Raw genomic sequence first — 13,613 nt, 5'->3', positions numbered from 1 at the left:
ATAAAGGGGCATAACTCAAGAAAAGAAAAAATAACGCCACCAAAATTCTTACTTGGTCTGCATTTTGTGGTATGTTCACAATGTATAACTTTTATAACATTTATTTAAAGCAATCTAAAGAAATAAAAGGTAAATGAAAAAATTAGCAATTTGTCCATTTGCCATAAGGCATAACTACAGAATTGTAAAAGTAACGCCACCAAATATTCAAACGTGATCTTTTTATTGTTGGTAATAATCAGTGTATATAACTTTCATAACATTTGGTTTAGGCAAACATAAGTTAGGGAACGGAAACGAAAAAATCAGCATTTTTTTTCCATTTGTTAAGGAGCATAGCTCTTGAATGGTTTAAGTGATGCCACCAAATTTCAAGCTTGATCTGTTTTAGTGTTAATACACAGTGTGTATAAGTTTTATAATATTTGGTTGATGCAAACTAAAGTTGGAGAACTGAAACCAATTTCGTGACATACAGACGTACAAGGATAAAACTTAATGCCATGTTCGGTGGGGGGATACAAAAAAAATAAAAGAGTTATTTCAGGGACTGTTTAGTCTCATCAATTATAATTTGCACAATATTTCATCTAAACACAATTGCTTTCATCCAATTCCGAAATGGTTTTTAAAGTGTATTGATCTTATTTCATCACTGATAGATAGTTGTCTCATTGACAATCATACCACATATATTTTCTTTCATACAAGTTGCTTATATCTATATTAGTTGGACCTGTGTTGACAGTTGTCTCATTGGCAACCATTAAACGTCTCCTTATATAGACTTTAATTCATACTAGTTCATCCTTGACGTTTGAGAGATATCATCCATTGTATATAACAGTATGTTTCTTTAATCACTTAAAATGTACCTTCAATACTGACTGGGTATGACACGACTTTTGCTTTCCCAATATAATAATTGGGATAATCTAAGTACACTTCAGACATGAAACAAAGAAAATCTAAATGAATACATACCAGATTCTTTCAATTACCATTAGTGGCTCCACTTGATCGAGCCACAAACTATTTCATTTAAATTTGAATAGAGAATGACTGACGGGTAAATATTATAAATAGAAATGAGATGTGTCAATATTAATTAATTGCGTACTTCATTAGAGGTTTTCGTAAACTGACCTTATCATCTGTTTTGTAACACACTTCAACAAAGGTGGGACACCAGTGAGACAGTCAAACTCGTAGATTGAAAATAAACTGACAATTCCATGGCTAAAAATAAAAATAAAACCAGAAAAATAGTAGAAAGCTTAAGTCTAAACAACACGAACCCCACCAAAAACTGGGGGCGATCTCAGGTACTCCGGAAGGGTATACAGATCCTGCTCCACATGTGACACCCGTCGTGTTGTTAATTTATTACAAATCCGGTAAATAGTCTCATTCCGTAGATCACGTCTGTGAAAGGGGAAGAGTATTGCACTACGACATAAGGAACATTATCCGATATCATCTGTGACACTGTAATTCCATAACAGTCAACCAACTCGTGACGGCGTCCGTAAAATATGAGAAGGGATAATTTCAACTTCACTATTTGAAACTTCTGGTTTAATAGCTTCCTTGTGAGCAGCAATCCTCTAACAAGGAAATCATGAAAGGAAATACAAGCCAACGAATATCGTATCAATTGGGAGATATATACTCCGTTGGAAGGCTTTACTGGAATGTTGCTAGAAAGAAATTGAAAGTTCACAATTGGGTTTACAACAATTTAATATTAGTTAGTGTTTGAAAACAACATTTATTCCTGAATGGTTTGGGCAATTATCCAAGAAATGAATACCAACCTTCTGCTTAGGTTATTGAACCTTGTGGTACAATAGTGAATAAACTCATCATAGGACCAGAACTAAATTTTGTACATACGCCAGACGCGCGTTTCATCTACAAAAGACTAATCAGTGAAGCTCGAATCCAAAAAAGTTAAAAAGGCCAAATAAAGTACGAAGTCGAAGAGCATTAAGGACCAAAATTCCCAAATGTTTTGCCAAATCCAGCTAAGGTATTCTATGCCTGAAGTAGAAAAGCCTTAGTATTTCAAAAATTCTAAATTTTGTAAACCGTTAATTTATAAATATAACCATATCTATGATGTCACCAAACCACTCAAAATACTTGTACACAATGTATTGTCCAGAAACTATATAATACTTGTACACAATGTATTGTCCAGAAACTATATAATACTTGTACACAATGTATTGTCCAGAAACTATATAATACTTGTACACAATGTATTGTCCAGAAACTATATAATGCTTGTACACAATGTATTGTCCAGAAACTATATAATGCTTGTACTGAGCCCCTAATTCCTTACCAATCAGTATTGTTTTGGGGGATGAAAGTCTCAACCGTGCTTCAGTGATTTTGAACATGTGGTTCCATTTCATAATAATCCATACACTTGAACTATGTGGTTCCATTTCATAATAATCCATACACTTGAACTAAAGTTATTGTCTAGAATCAATAAATCTTCTGACGACGGAGATGCCAAATGAAGGCGTGATAGCAATTTAATTTTTGACGAAAGAAAAGTATTATTTTAAAAGATAACAGAATATACCCATCAACAGTCTTCTTGGCTATGGTCATATCATGGTATCTATGAATATTTCAAAACAAACATGTAAATCAGGCAAAAATTCGTATGCCCAAATTATATTGGATCTCATAAATCTTTGAAAATGGGTAGGGGTAAAAAGTGTTGACCCGAGACCCATGTTGTTAATGACATGTGAACCATGCAAAGCGAGTGCACATCTTTAAAAAAACACAGCACTAATTTAAACTGGCGTAATACACCTGTTGCAAAAATTACTAACAAAACTAACCTTTCACCGAAAATGTCCCTTAAGTTTACATTCATGTGGCTGTGAATTGTTACATCGACAAAAACATATCGAAGCCTTTGGGCCAGTGTTGTGATTGACAGTCTTCTGACAATCTGACTTCACTCTACAATACTTTTGTCTTCAGATTGTGGCCACACTTAGATGTTTTTCTTTGTAGTGTCGTTCATAAATTTTACCTTTAGTGGATTTGTCTCAATTATCTGAAAAAGTAACTTCATTAAAAATTGTGTATTAAGGAACAATATAGAATTTGACTCGTGACCCAATGAAAGAAAAAAAAACACACTTTATGCTGGCCTCATCATTGTTGGGTATAAATAAAGTTACTGTAAAAACTTCCATTTTGTATTATTGAAATATGTATCATCATTGCAGATACTGTGTCACCAAAAGTATTTCTATAAAATTGAGTCAGAAGCCTGTACTTCAGTGGTTGCACTTATTTCATGTATGTTATATTTGCTTTTTAAAAAATAGATTAGGCCTTTCATGATTTGGCATTTATATAATGGCCTATACAGTATTGGTATTTATATTGTTGAAGGATATACTATTGCAATAAATTGCTTACATCAACTTAATTTGAACTGCAAGTCATAACATAAAAGTATGGTATTAAAAGGGTACCTGTGATCTGGCTCAGGTTCTGTTTGTTGTTGATGAGGAGCTAACTCCATCTCAAGTTCCTGAATTTCAGGCTTCTGCTCTGCATGTTCAGGCTCCACAGGTTCTGCAGGTTCAGGCTCCACAGTGTCTGCAAGTTAATGATCCACATGGTCCGCAGGTTCAGACTTTATAGGTTCTGGGTCGGAATTGGCACATGATTCTCTGGGTCTGGTTAGTTCTCTGATGTTTTTTTGTTTGTCTTCGTGTTTTTTCTGTAAGTAGGTAATCTTTTGTTGGCATTTACAAATATCTGTTTAATGCACTACAATTATGGACAGTATATTAAAATATTAGGTGAATTCATATTTAATTTGTTGCTATTGTCTTATACAATAAAAAATAAAAAAAAAATAAAAAAATACTGAACTCCAAGGAAATTTACAAATGAAAAGTCCATATTCAATGACAAAATCAAAAGCTCAAACTCAGCTTACGAATACATAGCAACTTGCATATTCCTGGCTTGGTACAGGCATTTTGTTGTGTACATAATTGTTGATTAAACCTGGTTTAATCGCTAGCTAAGAAAGATTTTACAATACCCACCACCCATCACTTATCTAACTGACATGCCTCCAAGATCCAATTAATTCGACAGCCCAAATAAAAGATTCATATTCATCAGAAGTTAAAGCTGTCAAATTCATGGTCATGGTTCTGGTATTTGATTAATAACCATATATATAAAACATTTATCCAAATCATAAAAAGTATAAAATAAGCTATTTGCATGGCATAGGGTCGAGAATATGCAGCTTCGTTTTGTGTGTATTCTAGTCTAGACGCAATCTAATTAATTGTCAGGTTGGCCTCCGAATACTTCCAATGACCATATAAGTGACATAAACATTTATTTAAATAAAGATATAAATAGATACAGCGAACTCGTGTAATTGGAATTTTCTATGTCTGTTAACATTTCACAATTTGTCTAACATTTGTTTTTCTCTCTTTTAATTTAATAAAAAAAAATCTTTAAATTTATAGAGTTTATAAGATAAAAATATTCCCTTAAAGTGGAACACCTTTATTTATTTGATAAGAAAATTCCCAATGCCGTTATACACATGCATGCTGTTTGCTGGGAGTTCCCGCCCGCAAAGAAAGAAATAGCCTAATTCCAAGATACTATATTCCTGCATCCCATGATTTTCATCACGCGGAGCTTACATAAGAATAAATACCTAATATGGAAAGTGAAACTACAATTCAAAATGTCAAGTCCGAATGCACATAGAAGAAACTGAAGGGGGTTTCTTTTGGCAAATGGTGCCGGGGAAATCCTCTCTGTGTTCTAAATATACACGAAATATTTGCCACTGTCCCTTTTTCTGTTCTAAGAATTCTAGTTTTAATCTAGCGGCGTACTACACAGCCATGTCTATAAAGAGTGACAGACTAGCAATCACTTCTATAAAGAGCGACAGACTACTGACAATATCAGCAACATTTGACTTTGTTAATAGCTCTTGTCTTGTTTATCAATTTTGCTAATTTAAGTTTACATACTTTTAATTTAAAATATCACATAAATAGTATCCAACAAAGAATCTATGACCAGGCTTATCAAATTATAAATTGTTCTATCAATAAATGTGAAAAATTAAATTTCTTTTGTCATACTAAAAGAATTAGAAAAAGGCCCCCATATATTGATATATGTAAATTCAAAACTGACCGATCAGTTTTCAGTAAATTTAAACTAAGTGCACACTCCCTAGCAATTGAAAGAGGGCATTATACCAACATTGAAAGAAGTAAACGCATTTGCTTATCCTGTAACAGACAAGAAATTGAGGATGAATACCATTTCTTCTCAATCTGTCCATGCGTTACATCATTCAGGGATACCTATATACAAAATATTAATAAAAATCTTAATTTCAATTTTTTTAAATTGCAGTCCACTATAACACTTCAGCATTTGACTGCACTTTTAAATAGCAGTCTACCAGTCATTATAAAAATCACCATAAAGTATATTAATGATTGTCTTTTATCAAGAACATCTGTATAACTTGTATTTCTTTTAATATGCAATGCCAACCTAATTTTTGTTTGTGTTCTTTTTTCAATTGTTCATGAACATTAATAATGTGTTAACTGTTGATATTTATAGCCTTTTTTCTTCTTTTCTGTGAATACCACTGTCACTCTAATATAATTGTAATCAATTTAACTATTGTAAGTTTATTGTCTTAATTTTGTATGCCATAACCATTTAATGTAAATGTGTTTGTGCGAATAAAATATTGTCTATTGTCTATTTATCTATTATTATGTTATCTATAATGCTAAATGAATATCATTTTATCTATAATGCTAAATGAATATCATTTTATCTATAATGCTAAATGAATATCATTTTATCTATAATGCTAAATGAATATCATTTTATCTATAATGCGTAATAAATATCATTTTATCTATAATGCTAAATAAATATCATTTTATCTATAATGCTAAATGAATATGATTTTATCTATAATGCTAAATAAATATCATTTTGCTTTAAAATGTAAAATTTTAGAAAAATGTAGGCAAAATCTTTTTTCTAGAAGTAGAGAAAATAGTCCCAGATTTCACCAAAATGTCTGATGAGGAAAAATTTGCATTTATGTTTACATTTAACGAGTATGGCTTAATTAAAATTATTGTCAAGGGAGTTAATGATTTATATGTATTAAGAAACAGCCTAGATGATAAGACTAGAGGCTCTAAAGAGCACACCTTGGTATATTTAAATTAAACAAAGGAAGCAGACAGTTCATGACAAAATTGTGTTTAGGTGATTGTGATGTGTTTGTAAATCTTACTTTACTGAACATTCTTGCTGCTTAAAATTATCTCTTTCTATAATGAACTTGTCCGTGTAGTTTCAGTGGGAAATGTTAGTAAAAATTTACAAATTTTATGAAAATTGTTAAAAATTGATTATAAAGGACAATAACTTCTTAGGGGGTCAATTGACCATTTTGGTCATTTTGGCTTATTTTTTAGTTTTAAATTGCTGTACATTATTGCTGTTTACAGTTTATCTCTATCTATAATAATATTCAAGATAATAACCCAAAATAGCAAAATTTCCCTAAAATTACCAATTTAGGGGCAGCAACCTAATAACGACTTGTCCGATTCATCTAAATATTTCAGGGCAGATAGATCTTGACCAGAAAAACAAATTTACCCTGTCAGATTTGCTCTAAATGCTTTGGTTTTTGAGTTGTAAGCCAAAAACTGCATTTTACCCCTATTTTCTTTTTTTAGCCGTAGCGGCCATCTTGGTTGGTTTGCCTGGTCACAAAACACAATTTATAAACTAGATAGCCTAAGAATGATTCTGGATATGTTTGGTAAAATTTGGCCCTCTGGTTTCAGAAGAGAAGATTTTTGTAAAAGTTAATTAAGATTTACGAAAAATGGTTAAAAATTGACTATAAAGGGCAATAACTCCTAAAGGGATCAACTGACCATTTTGGTCCTGTTGACTTATTTGTAAATCTTACTTTGCTGAACATTATTGCTGTTTAGTTTATCTCCATCTATAATAATATTCAAGATAATAACCAAAAACAGTAAAATGTCCTTAAAATTACCAATTTAGGGGCAGCAACCCAACAATGGGTTGTCTGATTCGTCTGAAAATTTCAGGGCAGGTAGATCTTGACCTGATAAACAATTTTATACCACGTCAGATTTGCTCTAAATGATTTGGTTTTTGAGTTAAAAGCCAAAACCTGCATTTTACCCCTATGTTCTATTTTTATCCATGGCGGCCATCTTGGTTGGTTGGCCGGGGTCAAAAAACACAAATTTTAAACTAGATACGATGATTGTGGCCAAGTTTGGTTCAATTTGGCCCAGTAGTTTCAGAGGAGAAGATTTTTGTAAAAGTTAACGACGACGGACGACAGACGACAGACGACGGACGACGGACGCCAAGTAATGAGAAAAGCTCACTTGGCCTTTTAAGCCAGGTGAGCTAAAAAACTAGAATATGTAGAAAAATTATGACTATTTTTATTTTTCTTATTTAGTTTTTTTTAAATTTTTATGACAATTGTATTAATATGAATGTCTGTACTTGTACTTTCAAATTTGCAAAGGTATCACCTCGATCCTCCAAACATTTAAATATAGTCTTATAGAATATGAAGTTGTTTAAATTTAGATAGTATATGTTTGTAATGATTGTCATGTTTGTCTTGGTAACAATCCAATATTTGGATTTTACTACAATAAAATGATTTGATTTGATTTGATTATAATGCACAACTAAAAAAAGAAGGTTAAAATCGTCATAAAAAGAAAGAACTCAAATTAAGGTTTATGTACCCTTCTGTAGCCATTTTTGTACGAAGTTTTCAAACTTCAACTGTATCAAAACTACAGATATAATGAATAATAGAGATAGACCATTTTGTACATATTCCAAGGGGAAACTTGATGCAAAGCATTATTTTTTACTGTTCCATTGCATTTAATAGAAAAAGAGGACTTTGTGGCAAATAAATAAAGATTTTTTATAGAAAATCCACAGCCTTTATCCTTGTACTCTCATATTTGGCAATTTGATGTCTGATAGATATAGGATTATTGCATGCAGTGCTAGCATTGATTTCCTTAAAACAAGTTTATAAATGTAGTTATTGGTTAAAACAAATAAAAATATGGCCAAAATCAAGTACACCTTTTAGGGTGCGCTCGACTTTAGTGACTCAGCACGATGTGTTTTGGAATTTACAGGCTGTTTAGAACTTTTTGTTATAAATAAACACTAGCACATCATAGAAAATAAAGTGAGTAATTTATTTTTCAAATTTTAAAACAAAAATCTCTGTATTAAAGGCTGTGGATTTTCTACAAAAATCTTGATTTATTTGCCACAAAGTCCTCTTTTTCTATAAAATGCAATGAAACAGTAAAAAATAATGCTTTGCATCAAGTTTCCCCTTGGAATATGTACTAAATGGCCTATCTCTATTTTTCATTATATCTGTAGTGTTGATACAATTGAGGTTTGAAAAATTCGTACAAAAATAGCTACAGAAGGGTACATAAACCTTAAGAACAATTTGCTGTTTACACGTTATCTCTATCTATTATAAACTTCAAGATAATAACCGAAAACTGCAATATTTCCTTAAAATTACCTAGGGGCAGAAACCCAGGTTGTCTGATGTGTCTGTCTAATTCACAGTCTTCATAATATAAAAGATTACTCACTTAATATATCCGTGGTGTGATAAACTCCAGAAAAAAACTCGTGCTGAGTAATTAGAGTCGAGCGCACCTTAGGATTTGTAACAAGAATTAGTCCATGTGCTAGCCTGCTTGTGTGTACGTCTAGTTTTATCTAATCTCGTTATTTAAAAACTTGTACAAGTGGAAGCATTGCTACCACTGCATATACATGATGTAGTAGTAACCTTTCTTTTAACAGGTCGGGACCACTACCTTATATGGAAATGCATAAATAAGCATACTTATGTCCTCGCACATGTAATTGTTTATTTACATGTGACGCAATTTATTTTTACCTGGGTTTTTGACCAATCCACTAAATGAGTCACAATGCATGATGGACTACTACGTGTTTATACAATCAACCAAGAACACGTGTTATTTAATGAAATACAACACATTTGTTCGTGCAATGCGGGATTCACAATTTCGCTTAGTTTTTCATTTTGTGTATCCTCATTTATAGTTCGTGATATAAAGTATTACTTCCATGCTCAGATTAACGAAGAGTTGTTTCTATGCGAAGAAAAAATGGTTTGAATTACCCGATATATAGCCATTAACATGTTTGATGATGGCACAGAGATTCATGTATTTGTCCACCAGACAGCAACAAAACAACAGCGAAAAAACACAATTACCCATGAGACAAACTTACTAGTGTAAAGTAAGCCGTCGATAACAGCCGGGTCTGAAATTCACGAGTACAGCAATGTTCGTATCTAGATAATAAAAGGCAAATGTGGGATCGTTGAATGATTTGTTCGTAAAGATGGCGAAGAAATACTTACATACATGACAGTGTTAACAAAATCTATAAGTATTTGTTTTGGTCACATTTTTGTGAATGGGACTTCCAAACTGTTCTCTTTGTTTTGAAGGTATTGAGGTCAGCAGCTGTATTTTCAGTTTGTTTGTTTTTTAACGGGCTCGGACATTTGCCAAACTGAATAAAATCATTTCAGCTGATTTCTTATACCTGCAAAGTAAAACTTTGGTTGGCTTGCTTGCTTTGTTTGTATAGTTGTTTATACAAGCTTTGAAAATAAGATTAACATCTTTAAACAATATATATATAAAGGCATAGTTTAACTTGTATATTTTATATTTTGTACAATATACAAACAAATTTAAAGCAAGCCAGCTAAACAAAGTTTTGCTCTACATGCATTAGGAAATAAGCTGTAATGATTTTATCCATATGGATGTGCGACAAGGCGCAAAATTTAATATGTTTTGTGAAAATTGCAGCGTTGGATCTAAAATAAAAAAGAAGATGTGGTATGATTGCCAATGAGACAGCTGTCCACAAAATGACACAGAAATTAACATTTATAGATCACCGTACGGCCTTCAACAATGAGCAAAGCCAATACTGATAGTCAGCTATAAAAGGCCCCAATATGGCAATGTAAAACAATTCAAACGAGAAAACTAACGGCCTTAATTACATAAAAAGAAATGAACGAAAAACAAATATGTAACACATAAACAACGACAACCACTGAAATACATGCTTCTATACAATATATATATATTTTTGATGGGATAGATTTCTTGTCCTTTTATATATTTAATTGGGCCGGTTTTTTTTTTTTCTTTTTGTTTGGATTGTTTTACACAAGTAATTTTTGGGTCATTATAATTAATAGCTTACTTTTCAGCATTGAATCTATGACTGCTTACTTTACTAAATAATGTCTTTGTTGGAAAGATGTCTCATTTGGCACTCATACCTCATTTTCTTATTTCTATATACAAAGCACGTTTTAGAAAAAAATAATAGGTAATATGGCACCCACTATGACCCAGAGACTTTTAGTATTGAAGATATTTTCATATGTCAAGAGGACAGCAGCCGAAGGATAAAAAACCTTTGAGGTATATTTTGTGATAAAATTAGCAACAAAAGGATATTATCGATGGATGAAACTATAAAGAATGTATTGAGCTATATACCGTACCCGCTCAGTGGCGGATCCAGGGGGCGGGGGTTGCGGGGGATGGACGATCAGTGCATTTGGATGGGGACATTTAGTTGGAACCACCTCCCCTTTTGTCCAAGGTTAGAACCCCCCTTTTTAAAATGGCTGGATCCGCCCCTGCCGCTTTCATAACACTTATTTTTAGCCTACTGAATATTATGATTTCCTTACTATTAGTTCAGGTCCTAATAAAAAAAATACACATTCAGTCACTGACAGAAAGAAGTGTTTCAATGAAAGGTTTCGTGTTTTCTTAGGCAGAAATGATTTTGGAATGACATTATACAGGTTTAAAAGAGCTCAAATGTTTTTCTTTCTGGACAGTGGTCACTTCATTGGATATTTCACTATGTCATGCTCGTGTCATGTCGTGAAATTAATGCAGGTTCAATTCATCACAATGCACAAAACTGGTTCAACTACTTTTGCAAGGCGAAAAAGAAAGTCGAATCGTGAAGCCCGTAAACAATATGTTTTTAATCTGAGCATGCAAATTGAAGATTACGTTGTATATTTTACATTAAATATATTTGCAGAATAAAAACTTTGGTAATGAGAGTCCGAGACAATATATTAGTTGACTGTTTTCCCACTAATTCCACGTGTTTTAAGTATAGTAGTTTACTCGTAGTAGCCCACAATGCATTGTAGTTCATTGAGTCGATTGGTCAGTTTTTCAAGGCCATATTGGCCTTGTGTTTTGGAAATTACTATGGCAAATATATTCTGACGTCAGAAAATCTAGAGTTCTCGACCTGTTTAAGTACATGCTTGTCCGTGGATTTAAAAAAATATATAAGATCCCATATGTTTCCTTTAGCGCTGAAAACTGCGACTAGGTAATGGATAAAATTTATGGAAGCAAAATTAATTTGATTTTAATCTGTAAACTCCTACTAAATATTACTAATTTTGCATAATGTAAATATGAAATCTTTGAAAATATAATTTAGACTAGTAATCCATCGCACTATCGCCGATTGCGTCGTAACTATATTAACAATACACCTTATCGCTATTTGTCCGCCATTACTGGACATCACACAGGGTCCCCGTAAAAATTTGACGTCATAATTCAAAATGTCTGACGCCACAATGGAAAAGTGATTGTTGTATGACGCCAATAGTTCAAGCGGAACAGATTCTCGGGTCAAGCGGAAATAGCGATAAGGTGTATGCTATCATCGCACTTCGGCGAGATATAAAATGGACATCGATCGTGGTTCGGGTACCATCGTGGTTCAAAATTCCCTCAAACATACGAACATGAAACTTAATTTTGAATAATAAGTGTAGTATTCGTAGGGTTAGTTTTAGGTCATCAGACAGACCATCGAGAGATGTCCGAAGAACTACCCAGAAAGCATCCTCTTCCGGTTGAAACTACTAATGGCTACAGACGCTAATATTCACTAGAAGAGCAATCGGCCGTTCCTGACTCCAGGAACGACCATCCAAGGTATTTATCGGTCTCGAGATATACTCGGGGTCACAACATTGGCGCTGCGAGCACTTATTTGCGTGGTGCATTGCAAGTAATTGCTTATATTGTGATTTGAGGCGACGTTCGCTTCAACAGTGTTTCCCGCGGAAAAGGATTCGGGGGAAACCTTTACCGATCGTTTTTTGTTGTGTAATACTCTGGTAGAGAATATTACATAACATTACAGGGGTTTTGCAGCGCGGTAGAACCCCTGTTTATTGTGTGGCATTGAGTATTCGTTGTTTTTTCGTATTTTCAAGACGACTTGGATCACGTGACCTGGGAGGAACGGGGAACCAGTCGTGTTGTTAATTGTTCTGTTTACCTCTGATAACTGCAGACCAGAAGGACGGGTTACCAGTAGTGTTATTGTTCTGTTCTGTTTGCTTCCGCTAATAACCGCAGACCAGAAGGACGGGTTACCCTATAAAGCGGAAGTTTTGTTATTCAATAAAAATAAAATAAAATAAAAACATCTGTATTATTAAAAGAGTTGGTTGTTGTTGTTTATTGATAAATAAATAAACTTGGTACAAAAACAGTGTTGATTGTTTACAGTTACAATGTCCATCATAAACATAAACACTTGTAGCTTTCAAGAGTTACTCCAGCTCCCAGGTATAGGAATAAAAACTGGGGAGCAAATTATGGACATAAGGGAGGGTAAGGGTTTTGTGACTGAGTCAGATCTAGCCACAATATCCCATCTTCGAGTGACAATGGCCCTCCTGTCTAGGCTAGACTTCAATCAAAATGGGGGTGGTCAAAATAATGGACCACCACCTGAAGCCCAAGGCAGGCACAATGAAATGTTAAGCAGGGTTAACACATTAATAGGTGGGGGACACGTTGCCTCACAAGGCACCCCAGCACGGGTACATGCCCAATCAGAATTTAAGCAAGAGGCATGGCATCAGGGGCAAAGTCCTGGACCCTGGAATGGTCCTAGTCAGATGGACTCTGCCTTTCTTGAGTGTAGCCCATATTCCGGGGATGCGGGAGCTAGACCTAAGACCACAGGAAATTGGGATGGGGGATACAGGGAACAAATTACAAAAAATGAGTGGAGTCAACCCATGATGGGTGACCCAAACCAAAGTAACCCCCAACATCAAGGGAGTAGTATCAATGCCAAACAGCACTGGCCAGGGGAAGCCAGTGCATGGGACAAAACCGTTCCAACTAAAAGGGGCGCACCTTCATACCCCATGGGTCACACAAGCAACTATGCAGGTCAAGGGTCAGCACCCTGTACCCAACCAGCTCACACTGGTGGGGGACAGTATGAAACACCCCGCAGTAGGTATGGCAAGTGGCAAGACAATAGGGGCGAGGACTCCAGGCAAG

The 13,613-nt window shown here is 34.1% G+C and overlaps 1 protein-coding gene across 1 annotated transcript in view; it reads right to left on the bottom strand.

Moving 5' to 3' along the window:
* Positions 1–13,613, bottom strand: part of LOC134693938 (epidermal growth factor receptor-like) — a 149,615-nt gene that overhangs the window by 132,343 nt on the left and 3,659 nt on the right. Inside the window, exons 2-4 of the mRNA XM_063554893.1 lie at positions 3,516–3,766; positions 2,868–3,088; positions 1,147–1,239 (exon numbers count right to left, since the gene is read on the bottom strand). The gene's annotated coding sequence lies outside the window, so the exon portion shown is untranslated. The remainder of the gene's footprint in view (positions 1–1,146; positions 1,240–2,867; positions 3,089–3,515; positions 3,767–13,613) is intronic.

This window comes from Mytilus trossulus, chromosome 13 (genome assembly GCF_036588685.1).
Source record: "Mytilus trossulus isolate FHL-02 chromosome 13, PNRI_Mtr1.1.1.hap1, whole genome shotgun sequence".
NCBI classification, from domain to species: Eukaryota; Metazoa; Mollusca; class Bivalvia; order Mytilida; family Mytilidae; genus Mytilus; species Mytilus trossulus.
The sequence above is the reverse complement of the archived record's forward strand: the minus strand, read 5'-3'. Positions and strand labels throughout refer to the sequence as shown.